Source organism: Spinacia oleracea, chromosome 1, assembly GCF_020520425.1.
Source record: "Spinacia oleracea cultivar Varoflay chromosome 1, BTI_SOV_V1, whole genome shotgun sequence".
Classification (NCBI taxonomy): domain Eukaryota; kingdom Viridiplantae; phylum Streptophyta; class Magnoliopsida; order Caryophyllales; family Amaranthaceae; genus Spinacia; species Spinacia oleracea.
Window position 1 is genome coordinate 33,686,582 of NC_079487.1, and position 15,611 is coordinate 33,702,192.

The following is a 15,611-nucleotide window of genomic DNA, read 5'->3' on the forward strand; positions in this document are numbered from 1 at the left end:
CCTCGACCAATCATGAACGAAACAACAACAATGCTAAATCCATCACGCCCGTCAACATACGTAAGAGATTACATGATAAAGGACAAGATGACGCCAACGTTGATATTATTTTGATTTAGCTCTCTCTCGCTTTAGAATCGAACTTCCTTTGATTTTATGCTTATCGTCACATGTCATGTTATGAGTTTTCTACCCTAGATAGACCAGGCAAAGTTTAAGCATTATATTTTAGAAGAAGTTAAAGTTAAGCACGGTGCGAACTCAAAGATTTTATGGATATGAATGGTTTTGAGGAATTTTGATAGTCGTGAAATCTTTAGGGATAATATAAACGTTAGGAGTACCAAACGAGCATAAGGTTGTGGTTGATCACTAATTAAGTTAAGATTATTCGAAATTTAAAGTGTTAAAGTTATGAACAAAAGTGATTCTTGGGTTACCTTTCCGATGATTATTTTGATTTTTATAAGTACTAAAGTCTATTATCTAGAGGATGATTGAGTAAGGAAGCTAAGAAGTTGCACAGAAAAGTTATGAACCCAACATGAGTTAAGATAAGAGATCCAGTTGAGTTGACCCATGAATAAGATCTTGAGGAATTTTACCAAAATAAGCTATCAAGAATTAGTCTGTCGATAAAGTTTAAAGATAGGGTACCAAAAGAACATAAGTTTGTATTTTAAATGGCGAATCACCGATTAAATCAAGGTTATTCAAGGTTTAAAGCATGCGAGTATAATTGATTTTTGAGTTACTATTCCGAACCCTTTATAATGATTGTTTTTGTGGTTGCAAGTACCTAAGTGTATTTTCAGATATGTTAAGGAAGCTAAGCTAGAATTTTAAAAGTTATGCAAGAATATTATGCGCAACCAAAACATGGTTTGTGGTAAAAAGATGAAATTGAGGTTACACAATGAAGTTCTGAGAATTATAAAAGAAGCTATCAAGAATTGGTCTTTCAGTAAAGTTGATGGTATTCTTGGTTTACCTTTCCGCATCATTTATAAGGATTGTTTTTGTAGTTATCTGAAAGGACGCTTGATTATCTCCATAAAGAAAAGTTGGACTAGAGAATGTAAGGTTTTGCAAAAATGTTGTGAGGAAAAGTATGATTTATGGTGAGGAAATGAAATTGAATTTGCATATAAAGCAAGTTATCGAGAATTAGTCTTTCCATTAGGTTGATGATATCAATGGATGTTATCGAAAAGAATTATGAATGAGTGAGGAATGCAATGGAATTGAGAATAGAAAATCGACAAAATGACATGTCAATAGAACTGGGTAGTCTGAACTGAGTTTTCTAGGAGCTAGATTGTTTCTGTTAAAGGCACACTTGATGGCTTAGCGTTATCCGCAAAATACGAGATTTACTGACTTAAAATATTAAGGATAAAATAACGAAGTCGTATGCCTAAAGATATATTTCTAGCCACGTGATTGAAATGGAACCCCTGCAACGAACACAGTTAACGAAGTTATTCAATGTAGATGAAAAGATCGGAGATCGAAATCAAAACGAATCGAATAACGAAAGCCAACGACAAGAATTCCTGTAGCAAAGAAGGCAAGAGAAAACGAAAACGCGATATCTCCAAATAGTCTACTGAGAATGATATAATGTATGAATCATGATGTTTATGTAAACGTGTTGTGAATCAACCATGCTCATGTGTTAGATCAAATGATTATGAATGTTATGGTTATGTTGAATATGGAATTTTCAATTTATGAACTATGTCTATATGATATGGATTATGTTTATACCGACATGATTATATTGGTAATCTAATTGTTATGCATGGAAGCCGTCTCCGATGGAAGTTCTCCTGAGCTCAGAGTACGAGATTGATATAATAAATGACTTTTTTTCGAGTATTGAAATTGGTTGGTAAATATTTATTTTCACTACATATACGTATAATTTCAGAATTATAATTTAATTTGCATTAAAAGTTACTGTTTACGATAGAAAATATTTTCAAACAAGATATCACAAAGTGAAATGGGAGCCTAGTCTAAGCTAACAAGTTTGCCCCTTTTATGTTCTTTGCTCCTCGGTCCTATTTTATGAAGTAAAGTAGAGATACGAAAGACGATGGCGAAATGTAATTGACCTTAATGACGATTAAGGATCAAAATATAATTTTGCCCCTTTTGCATTCTTTACTCTTCGATTCTAGGTCTCGAGTTGAAGCGGAGTCCTAAAAGATGATGGCGGAATGAAGGCTAGACATTGTCGGGATTGAAATAAAATTTTGAGATCTTGGTTTTAAAATAAAACATCATACTTTTATTCGAGCGTTTTCAATTTTCAACAAACATTCTATAAATCTAATTTTCAAGTTTCGAGGACGAAACTTTTTCTAAGGGGGTAAGAGTGTAATACCCCAAATTTTTAAAACTTGATTAATTATGCTTAATTATTTTTATTTTACTTAAAATCGTTTTAAATCCTGATTTCGAAATTTATTTTTAAATTAACAAAGTTTTATTTCGCTTAAATTTTTAATATTGCTACACGATTTATTTTTCAGTTTATAATTTAATTTCATATTTACGAGCTTAACGGTCTTTTTTTTTTTAATTTTAATTATTTTCGGATTTTTTTTTTAATAATTTCGGAACGTTCTTATTTTATTCGAAAACTAAATTTATTTTTCGTTAACGATATTTTTATAAAGGATTATTTTAAAACATAATTTTTATTAAACATTTCTATTCAAATTAATTTCCTAAAAATAGAAATCAATTTTTCTGAATTTGTGCCTAACTAAAGTGAAATGACAAAAGAAAATAAAACAAAATGCCTTAAAAGAACCAAAACTTCATTTTCTTTCTCTTTCTTTGCTCTTCACGTGTACCAGGAAGAAGGAAGCAACTCCTTCCTTCCTCTCTTTCCCTCAATTCAGTCCAAGTTCACCCCTTGGACCCCAAGCAAACTTTTCAATACAAATATACAAATTGCATTTCCATTTCAGGAAATTCAACATCAGACAATCAAAAACAAATTCCGATTTTCAATTCTTCTCCTCCTCACTGCTTCGAACCATCACCACCATCAACGACCACTGCAACCACCATCAACCACCATCGTGACCACCTTGACCACCTCATCCAACCACCCAGCCGCACCGTCGGGCTGTTTCAGTCAACCACCACCACCGCACTCACCCCACCGTCCCCCCTGCTCCCTCTTTCCTGCCCGCAACTCCCCTACCCTCCCCTGCTTTCCATTCTCTTTTCCCCCTCGCTGCGCCACCACACCACCACCACCATCTTATCACCCCTCAAATCCATCTCCGCCCCACACTCCCCGGCGAGCCGCCGCTCCCAGAACCAGCCCGAAAACCTACACTCAAACTCCCCTGTTTCGTCTCCTCTGCTCGCCCCTTTCCCCTCTTCATCGTTAATCATGCTGCCGTGAACCACCCTCACCGTCGCATTACCGGCGCTTCCTTGCGCCGCCATTCCACCCAGGTGTCGGCCACCTTCAGCCGACCACCACCCCACAACCCTCGCCTTTCCCTCCTTTGCTCGACCACCCTCTCCCCTTCCGTGATGTTCCGCGCCGCCACAAACAACCACCAACATCATCGTCACCTCTGGTCGCAGTTCCGGGCGGCACCGAGCCACCCAGACCCCAGCCTCCTTCCTCCCTCCTCTCTCCCTCCTCTTCGTCCGTTTCCCCTGTTCTTGGTGCCCTGCTTCGTGCCCAGCTTCCCAAAGAAACGAGTTCCAGTTTATTGGAACTTTGTACCCTTTTCTTTTTTTTACTCAAATTAAAGCCCAAATGTGTTAGGCCCAAAATCCCAAAGTGAGTATTACCATTTAATTTAAGTCCTAAATAACTGTTATGTTAATAATAAAGATTTTAAATGATAATTACTTATATAAATATATTTCGACAGAAATTTGAGTTAATTAATATTTTCGTAATATTTTCATTAAAATCGGCTTAGGAAATTTAAAATATATTTCGATTGAAATTTCGATTAATAATATTTTCATTAAATTTCGAAAATATACTTTTTATTAAAATTCGTTAATTATAAATTCTTTACTTATAAAATTTATCATTTATAAAATATCGATTTTAGGTTATTTATCGTTGTAGTACTAATTCAATAAATTAATATTTTGAAAGAAATCGGACTTGGAGCTCAGGAAGAACGATCCATCAGACGGGAAGTATAAAACGACAGTTGAGGTAACGGCTATTGCTAGTACCCGCAATCCCTTTATAAATGTATTACGAAATTATGACGTTATGATTGGATTTATGAATTAAATGTTTTGACATGTTTTATGGATTGTGGGAATGAATTATGATTTGTTTGAATTATTCTTTATAATATGATTTGATTGAGTTTTCTCATAAAATAATGTTTATATGATGCGTTGAATGAAATGATGTTTTATGGATCCCAGGATCTAAATGATGTTTTATGATATAAAATGAGTTATGTTATTTCGAATTGAAATACAAGCCAAGGCTTGGTAAAATTACATACAACATGATAAATGAAAGTGAAAGAACTGGTTTGTCTGGCGGTATATAAACTACCATCTTCCTATCTACTGGTCATGCATGCACCACGGACACCTGTCCACCCATGGATTACGAGCCCAGGCTCCCATGGTTTATGAGCCCAGGCTCAGGGCCCAGGCCCCATGTTACGATGAGCCCAGACTCTTATGGGCCCAGGCCCAGTGGAGAATTCCTTCACGGTTCGTACTTGCCAACAACTAGCATGTTAATTAAAAGTTTATGAATGATGTTTTCATTAAAAGATTATGAATGAATTGAATATGATGTTTTATTAAATGTTTTACTTATTATATTCTCCCTGTGTTATTAAATAAAATGAGTTGAAATGAATTTACGTTGCTAGGGTAGTCGTTACTGAGTCTTCGGCTCACCGTTTTGTTTTCCATTTTAGGTACTGCGGGGATCGATGGAAACGAGTAGAGGCGAGGAATTTCACTTTAATAAAATTCACCTAGTTTATGCTTAAAGTTATAATAGTTTAATTAAAGACTTTTAGTAAGTTATGTACTTTTATTTTGAGAATATAGAGGATTATTATATTATATTGGAGGTTTTTATGGCTTATGTATGATGTTTCCTTGTAATTTCCAAGACGGAATTACGGCAGGTAATGTCCCGACCAAATTAGGTTAATTCCGCTGCTTATTATGCTTTAATAAGTGATTTAGAGGTCGGGGCGTTACAGCGGTCCTACACAAAAGTTGCCGTTTCGGATATGAGGGAGAGCGGAGATCAAAATAAGAGACCAATAACGGAGATTTGGAGTAAACTGCCCCGGATTGCCATGAAGTCCGCTTATTGATTTGCTTCTCGAAAACAGTGTTGTATGGAGAAGGATTCCAATGTAAGAAGGTCAACCTCTGCATCGCAAATAAGATTGTTAATCTCCCATGGTATTTTCCGAACACGATTAATCGAGTTGACTATCACAAAATTATCCCCCTTGATAATTAAATTATTGATACCAAAAAACAAGGATCCTTTGAGACCTTCTCCTAGGTCCATGACCTGTGCTTGGAGAACAGAGTAACTATTATGGATGGCTTTATACCCTGCTAAAATAAAATCACCCTTTTCATCTCTAATTATGAAGTCAAAAGCTGTTTGGTTAGTAGAAGTTTTTGAACCATCAAAGTTTAATTTATAGTGTCTTAGAGGTGGAAGAGACCAAGAAATTTGCTTTTTATGGAAAATACGATTGACATTCTCATGATTATTAGTAGGCTATGAGGGATCATCTATATCATGACTTAAGGAATTAAGCCAGTTCTTTATAACATTACAAATGAGAATACAAGTTTAGAAGGAATTAAAACTTTCTTGTCTAACTGTAACAGAGATGCGGATAAACCAGATAAACCACCATTCAATTGTGACTTTTGTAAGATTTTCAGTATTCACATTATGTTTCAGATTTTGGATGTTACGGTAAAAGTCTAAATCAGAATCGAAGGAGGGATTAAGGGATAAGCCTATTTTCATTATTTATAATATACTATGGCTATATTGGAGATGGTGTAGTTTTGTCTCAATGTATATTTCTAACATAAAACCTTTTTAAAATTTAGTTATTCATAGTTAGAACTTTTTTTTAAATGAAAAATTGATATTGACAGTCTTAACTATGACCACTTTATGTTTAAAGGTCATAACTTTTGATTATTCTGGAGTGATTTCAACTTTAAGGTGTGTTTTTTCAGAATGATCCTTTATTTTATTAAACAATTAATTAAGTTGATTTAAGCATATCATAGTATCATACTATTCCATTTACTTTATTTAATTAAAAAAATGATTGTTGCATGAGAGATATGAGTCTTACTTTATTTTGCATTTAATTTTATCTAAGGGACAATTTTTAAAAATGACTCTCGATAGTTGAAACCACTCTGAAATAATAAAAAATTGAGACCTTTTAAAGTAAATCGGTCATAGTTGAAACTAATAATATCAATTTTTTATTTTTTTAATTACATAAGTTTGGAGGGATTCTCACCCAAAATCTTGAAGGGAGACAAAACTTATGCGAAGGCCTACCAAGTACCAACCTCACAGCTTTTACAACAACACAAATTACATTGTAGAACCACATTCAACAAAAAAAAACAAAATTTCACCATAACTGTGCTATGAATAATTGTCGAATAAACTCTCCAACGTCTGTTGGGTCTAAGGAACGTTTGTTTGGATAATTAGAAACGTTGCATGTATGGTTGTATTGGAAAGCGTGAAACAAGAAACATTACAATTGAGAAAACAGAAGAAATCAGAGACAAAATATAGGAAAAAAATATTAGGGAGTTAACAAATTCAGCCGGTGGATTTTTAACTCATACCCACCTGCGTGATACTATTTGCGTAAGCGTACGATAGCTCTGATACCATGATAAACTAAAGAAAATAAATATTAATTGATGATAATATAACTTAATGACTTTGATCATAACTTGGTTACATCATTGGTTTATATAGGAAACATAACATAACTCTATTAGGTTTAGGACTCTATTAGATTCCTAAACTAACACAACTCCAGTTTCTAAATATACTAGAACCCTAGATATACCATAACTCTAACAAATTGCACATACTACTCCCCCGTCCTTTAATACTCGCACCGTTTTGACTGGACACGCTTGGCAATGCACAACTTTGACCACCAATATCTTTAACTACATAGTATAAAAACTTATAAAAATATTAATATTTTTATATTAAGATGAAGTCAACAATGTAATATATATACTAACATTTTTTTTTATATACTAAAAATAAAATAGGATCAAAGTGAATTATGTGAATAATGCAAAAAGTCAAAACGATCCGAGTATTAAGGGACATAGGGAGTAATATGTAGTCCGTATATATTATATGTGTAATTTCTCCTTCTACTTGACTTATTTTCGGTCATTTCGTGCCAAATATGGAGTAAGAAGTACTCCCTCCGTCCCTTAATAATCGCACCAGTTTCTTTTTTGGGCCGTCCTTTAATACTTGCATCGCTTTTATAAATAGAAAAATTTACCAATACTATATTATTTTTCACAGTTACCTATTAATCCACTTACAAAAAATTCACACCCCTCACTCATTACTCCCCACCCCTTACAGTTATACATTTCCCACTAACTATATTAAAAAAAACCCCAATATCAACTAACACCATTAAATTAATAAGTGAATTCAAGTGTCTTAAATTCTGCACCGGTTTGAACGATGCGAGAATTAAGAGACGAAAGGAGTAAAGTGTAAAAATGGAAATTGAAATCTCATACGGAATACTGCATGCATGCACCGATTCTTATTCCAAGTACTCGTTTGGTTCATATAAATTCTAATAGGAGGTTTGTTTTCACAGGGTATTACTTGCTTTGTAAACTTCTTAGGAAATGTCATGCACTAAATAATTTACATTTCTTAAAAAATGACATGAAAATTTTGACTAAGAAGATGGTGGATAAGTCACTTCCCATGTCCCACTATAAGTTTGCAACTCCAAATTCTTTTATTTGCAACTCCAAATTCTTTTATTTTCCACATATAAAAACGTAGGCCATGTTCTTCTTAACTTTGTTTGGTTGAACTGAATGAAGCTGAATTAAACTGAAATGAATGGAGCTGAACTGAACTGAATTGAATGTAGCTGAACTGAGCTCAACTGAATGAATTTAAACTGAATTGAATCGAACTGAATAAAACTACAATTAAGTCCAAAAGAACAACACCGTAGTGATACGGAAAATGAATGAAAGTAAACAAAAATGAAGTGGGGGCCAGAAGAAAAAAGGGCAAAAAGGAAGGAAGGAAAGAATAGAAGAAAGGCAGAAAGACACAAAAAGGGAAGATGAGGGAGAGCGTGAATTAAGGGGTTAGGCAGTGGGGATTGTAGTGATGATGAAAGAAGCCGACAAAGACTGATAGATTGGGGTTATTGGGGGCTTAATTCAGAAGAACGAATGCTATGGACTATGGATTGGACTGTGGTACTACTGTGGTAGGGTGCGACTGCGAGACATGAATCCCATGCTTTCTTTGGCATTTGGCATTTGTCATTTGGCGCATCTAAGCTCTATACAGTAGTAGTTTTGATGTGATGTGATTGTGAAATCATAAAATGTGCGACACATATGGTAACTACTCTCGCTATCTACCTTCTGTTTGCCCATCAGTAATTACATGCCATTTTTTAGCTAGTGTTGGACAATGTCCGCTCGCTGTTATTTTTGCCGGGAGGATATCCTCTTCGTTTTGTAAAAGATATACGGAATACGGAGTAGATGCAGATAACGATCTTTTGAAATTAAAGGGTGTGTTCTCTTTCATTTATATGACCTGAAAATATCTGACCTAAATTTTTTTGAAATTACAAAACTTAAAATAGGTTAGATACACTTATTAAAACAATATTACTCCGTATGAGTTTTTCCAAATAAAGAAAGAAAATATTTAAGGAAAAAAATTTGAAAAATGAAAGTTGAAATGGCAAATTAACGTTAGACTCAATGATATAACCCATGGTCATTCCGTATATAAAAAAACCTTAAAAGACATCACCAATTACCAACAAGTTACAACTTTATTAATGCTATTTAATCATAGAATAATTGTCTACCCTATTTGCATACTTCATATGTTCTTATTTATAAGACACAATTATTTAATCACGTTTGTCAATTCATGATTTCAAACATTAATATCTTCAATTATGAATAAGAAAATATTATAAAAAGTTGATATTTATAAACATTTGTTGAGACGAATCTAACAAGACCTCACACGACTATGATTTTTCTTAAGCCTAAATCACAAAATAAAGTCAAAAAAGCTTGTGTGAATAATGTCAAAAACTTAATTGTGTCGTGTAAATAAGAATAGAGGAAGTAACAAATATGTCCTGCTTTATAGGACCTTATAAGAACGAACTTATTGGAACTTATAAGAACTTATAAGACTTTATTGAACTTATATAACCTTATTATAACTTATCTAACCTTATATGAACTTATAGGATCTCAAACATATTTAAATAAATTTCTATAAAGAAAACCCCTTAAATCGGAGTCACTCTACCGTTGTATTATGGGAATGGCTTATAACTTGTTCTTGTACTAGTTATTTCTATTTTATAAGGGAACTCCTGGAGTCATTATCGTAAATGATCTTTTGGTACCCCTATAAAATAGCATAAAAAGGCCTTTTTTTTGTTAAATAAGAGTATTTTTAATTAATTACTAAAACAATTAAGCAGAAACATCCCCTATTACATGCAAATAATATTAACATTAGTTGTAAAAATTGAAAAATGAAAGTTGAAATGGCAAATTAACGTTAGACTCAATGATATAACCCATGATCATTCGTATATAAACAAAGCATAAAAGACATCACCAATTACCAACAAGTTACAACTTTATTAATGCTATTTAATCATAGAATAATTGGGAGCTGCAGCAACGCACGCGGCCCATGGCCTGCTGCCGTGCAGTGGCCTAGGCGATGGACAAGCGCGGGCCAGCAGGCGCTGGGCGAGCCAGCGTAGCTGTGCGCGCATGGCCTTGGTGAGGCGTGGGCTTCGTGCTCATGGCCTTGCCTTGGCCCAACGTCCGATTTAATTTTCGTTAAGCGACGAATTTAATTAAATTTAATTTCGTGCTTGTAATTTTTTTCTCGGAATTTAATTTTATTAGTTTAATTATTATAATTAATTTTATACTAATTATTTAATATAATTAAAACCTTGAATACATTATGATTAATTTATTTTAATCAACAAAAATTAATCAAAAGGGATTTAAAATATTAAATATATGAGATTTAAATTTTTAATTAAATATGTGGTTTCCGATTAAACTTGGAAAGACATTTTTATGTTTAAAAATTAGTGAAGCATATAGTTCTTGGTTTGAGTGGGAGTTTTATTCATGAATGATTAGGTCCTTATTACGTTAGGATTAATAAACTCGATTAGAACTAATAAGGTCAATTAATTGGTAGATTCTTGAGCCTTAATTAGTTGCTGCAATTATTATGTGATGCATTTTTCTGCTAACTTGCTAAGTGGGCCATTCATTGATAAATGAATGGGTGAATTTTATATTGTAAATACATTGTTTTGTAGGTTGCGGAAAGTGACTAGTATGGCCCAAGTATGATAGAAAATATGGTTTGCGTACCATTAAATTTGAATGTAAAATATGGTCAAAAGTACCATGGTTTTTATTTAAATATGGTCTGCGTACCATAAATTTGTTGTAATTAGTTTAATTATTGCAAATCATATTTGAAGAAAATGTAGCCTCCCATGGTGAAATTCAAGAACGAAGTTCCAATCCATTTTCAAGACGGAATTTGAAGTTGAAGCTTCAAGATGAAGTCGGACCATACTAGATCACAAATATTTTATCTTATGCATGTTTTAAGATATTTGTTGCTTTAAATATGTCTTAATATTATGCATGAGATTATGGTTTGCTTATGTTGCATGATTAAGGATTTTATTTCACTTAAAATCTAACCAACATAGTAAAAAGCTTAAGTTCCAAACTTCAAACTTGAGTTAAAAGGTTTCATTCCAAAATAATACTTACTTTATAGAAACCTTTATGTCAAGTTAGTGATATTTTTCCGCCAAAGCGATGTGTCACTTCTTGAATTTATTGGGGTAAGGTACACCATTCAATTGTGAGTACATTTTTAGGTCGATTAGTGATAGTTTTCCGCCAAAGCGAGGTGTCACTTCTTGATGCTAAAAAGTTGAGGTACACAATTAGTGGTGAGTACAAGTTTATTTTGGTTGAACTCAACGATATATGTAAGGAGTCCTTTTATATCGTGGCAAATGTGATAGGTTTTCCTAATAAGTTCTTAAACGTACCTATCAACCAAGAGTAGTTTCTAGACTATTAGCAACGATTTTGCTTACCTAAAATATTTTCGAATCAAGACAAGCCAAAGTATGCTTAGTTCTTTTATGATTTTGAGGATCTTGGATTCATTTTATTCACACCTGCCGGAACAATAATTTCGAATAAAATGCCAATGACTTGTTAAATTGCATGGTTGCTTTAATTTTCAAGTTATTACTAATGATAAATATTTCGAATTTGCATGCTTCAATGTATGTTTATAATTAAATATCTTCCACTGCAATAAATCCTTCTAGAAGGTAACAATAAATTTCCTCGATTTGTAGTGAATCCAAGAACGATTCACGGAAATGAAAGAAAATGAGCAATTTAAAATGTACGTTTCTTATAGAGACTTTTATGGTTGTTTTCGGCTAACAAAGTCGAATGGAAAACCAATTGGTGCTTGTGGATTCAAAATACAATGTAGTTTTGAGATCATAAAGCATTGAGTTTCACACTCAACTTTACCAAAGGTTAACAACCAAGTATCTTTGTCCATTTAATTCTCGAATGAGTCTACCTTCTAGACATTCGAATAGATTGATATTCATAGAACTTTAGAAGCTTCTGGTGAGGTCATCTAGTTGAAGCGAATGTTCAACATAATTGAAATGGAAAGAACTTTGTTGAAATGACATAGGACATGTATAACAAAGTATGAAAGTCAACACTTGAGAACTTAATTCTTAAGACTATAAGAAAGGGTACAAGAAATATGAAAACAGGGAACAAGTGAAAGTAATTTACAATTCCGTTTCTACCTAAAAGTTAATGTTTAAAGAAAAGTGATCTAGCAATCAGTTTTCCTTGGTATCATATACCGCTTGAGGTTCTTACTTCGGTAATAACTCAAATAATGGAAGCTGGGCTATACTAATGACCTACAAGTGGGAAATGAAGCATGTCATTGCTCCATTAATTGTAGGGTCATCTAGTTTGTTTAAAGTCCTTTCAAGGCTGGAACTTAATGGCTACTTTGTTCCATAATCAACATACCTAAATTTCTACTTCAAACACAGAAAGACTCACATTCAAAGAAAACAAAAACAATGTTTGTTTATTTGAACGAATGAAAATGGTCATTTTAGGTTGAGTCGTGTATGCTTGATTAAAACAAACAACTCTTTAAATAATAAAACTTTGCTAGGTTCAAATAAAACCCTTGATTTGAGTTCAACTTGTTAGGTTATGAATAATATAAACAATATAATTCATGCGGAAAAACCATAAAGCCAAGAATCCAAATTAATTGCCACATAATCAATTAGCATAATTTAGTATACATACTATGTGATGTGTGCCTTCCCTAGCTGCTCCCGAACCGAACAAGAACAAGTATAGGACTCCAAATGTCGCCCCTCCGTAGATAGTGCACAACACGTTCGGATCCGCCTTAGATTCAACAAACTAGAATATTCTCTAAGGTTTTATATGCACTTGGGAAACTCACAATGGTGATAGGCAAGTATTAAATTCTCCCTTGAATTTAATGTGTTGGAATAGAATGATAAATTGTGATCATGAATCACATATTTATAGGGTGGAAATAAGGAGTTGTAATCCTACTAGGAATCAATTAACTAAATCCATTAGTACTCTAGTTAATTAATAACATTAGAATTCTAGGGACAATCAAACACTAAGTATTTCAGATTTAACCTTAATATCTAATTTTAGTAGATTTAGGAAAACTATAACTTGTGGCCCAAACTACTTGCTGCGCAAGTAGCTTGACACACAAGCTTGCTTAGCTTGCAAGCAACCAGTGGGCCAAGGCCTTGCAGCGTGTGGTCTAAGCCCACGTTGCTGCACTAAGCTTGGCGTCCTAGCAACAGCATGCGGCCCATGCTGGGCGCTGCTGCCTTGCTTCGGCCCAAGCGTGCTTGGCGTCCAACAACAACACGCGGCCCAAGCGCTGGGCGCTGCTGTCTTGCTCTGCCCAAGCGTGCATTGCTCCGCGCGAGCTTACTTGGCGCTGGGCCTGGCGTTTGCGCTGGGCCTTGCGTCTCGCAAACTCTTTCGTCGAGCATTCGCATGTCACGCTTCCGATTCGTTTTCCGATTCCGAAATTTATTTCCAATTAGAACAAATATTTACGTTTCCGTTAATATATATTTCCAATTCCGACAATATTTTCCGATTCCGATAATATTTCCGATTCCAGTAATATTTCCGTTTCTGTCAATATTTCCGATTCCGGCAATATTTCTATTTCAGATAATATTTTTCGATACGAACCATGTTTCCGTTTCCGGCAACATCTACGACTTGGATAATATTTATATTTCCGTCATGAACCATATTTCCGTTTCTGGCAATATCATCATTTCCGGAGTATTCTTTATTTTGCCTTTTGACGATTTCAGCTCCCACTAGAACCGAGATCCGTCGTTTCCGAATGTTCATCAATGGAGTATTTAATGAATAATATATTCACTTAAATATTTGATCCGTTCACGTACTATTTGTGTGACCCTACGGGTTCAGTCAAGAGTAAGTTGTGGATTAATATTATTAATTCCACTTGAACTGAAGCGGCCTCTAGCTAGGCATTCAGCTCACTTGATCTCACTGAATTTATTAACTTGTTTAATTAATACTGAACCACATTTATTAGACTTAGCATTGAATGCATACTTCGACCAAGGGCATTATTTCCTTCACCGCTAACCTTTGGCATTGTTGCTTACACCATATCAACAAAGTAACATTCAAAAGCTCTATTTTGATGGACATGTGTGCATTTCCTAATTCCTCTGTCGCTTGATGCCTGATCATGAACATAAGGTAAGAGTAGTCATTCTTATTATGTCCAGAGGTATTTCTCGGTTTCAGAGTTCAACAAATCAAATAAACAGATAATCATAGCCTATGACTCATCTGAGCACGGCCATGCATTTTTCAGTTTCTAGCTCTCCGAGTGGCCTTGTACAACTTTCAGCATCTCATCCCGATTTTTGGGAGGAAAATCCCAATCTTGTGATCTTGAGGTTAGACTTCGTTTGATAGGTGACTACCTGAACGTTGCCGTTATATTCTCCTTTTACGGTGCGACGCTTGACAACGTCAAAGTAACCGGTTCTCAAACAAGTAATCTCAAATCACTCAGGTATTGAGGATTAGTGTCTAATAATGTAATGAAATTTACTTATGATAGATTTTCATCTCTTACAGTAAAGTTTCATAGGTCTGTCCGATACTAATCTTCTCAAGTAAGTATCTGTGCAAATGATTGAGACATTGCCATGTCCACATAGTTCAAGAAATAGAACTACTAGTCGTCTTGCATTCTAGTCGTCTAGCGTTTTCTATGCGTCCACCTTTATAGAAAACTTCCGACTAGGGACCATTTTCAACTTTTGACATTCAAGTTCACTTGATAGACATTTCTTAGTCACAGGACTGGTCCCGACAGTCTATGTTGAATATATCGTCAAATTGAAAGGACTCATCATTTAATACTAAACCAATATTAAATGGAATATGAAAATTCATTTCATATATGATAAATGTTCAACCCCAATGTTTTACAACCATGGGCCTCAAACCCATTTTTAAAACAATTAATGGAATTCAAAGCTATGCTTGATTTCCAGTGCCACAATGTGAGTGTTGTTTCTCACTTGTTGCATAGGTTTAGTTATCATGCTTTGCCAATCTTAATATTCTTTTCATCGAATGCCTTTCGAGATAGGATAATAAGATCTTTTGTGTATGTTTATTTTGTGATCTACCCAAGTTCAGTGAAGAACTCTTTAACATAAACAACTCTGTTTCATTATTTCTTAGGCAATAATTACTTTTACTTCAATTGTATAGGTTGCTAGTGATACTTTTGTTTGGATTCATTTATCCAAGCAGTTCACAGATATGTGGAATACTTTCAATCTGTATCTCTGAACATTGAAATTAATACTTAATTTCCCACGCGACAACTCATGGTCTTCAATCCATGTTGCCATTTCAAACCACGATGCATATAGCTCGTTCTTGCCAATGGTTAACTCCAAAGGGATCTTGCTTGATCCTTTGCCAGTGTTTATGCGTGTAGCATCAATATTAGCATTTCTTCATTTCCTTGAATCAAGAACTTTGTACCTTTTCAAGCACCATAAGTTTTTCTTGATCTCAATCTAGTTGATCTTCAC

General features: G+C 34.2%; 1 long non-coding RNA gene across 1 annotated transcript; it reads left to right on the forward strand.

Moving 5' to 3' along the window:
* Nucleotides 1-3,204: 3,204 nt before the first annotated feature.
* LOC130465805 (uncharacterized) lies at nucleotides 3,205-5,153 on the forward strand. Its single transcript, XR_008925820.1, has 3 exons — nucleotides 3,205-3,820; nucleotides 4,151-4,213; nucleotides 4,947-5,153. It is a non-coding gene; the product is annotated as an uncharacterized lncRNA (long non-coding RNA).
* Nucleotides 5,154-15,611: the final 10,458 nt, after the last annotated feature.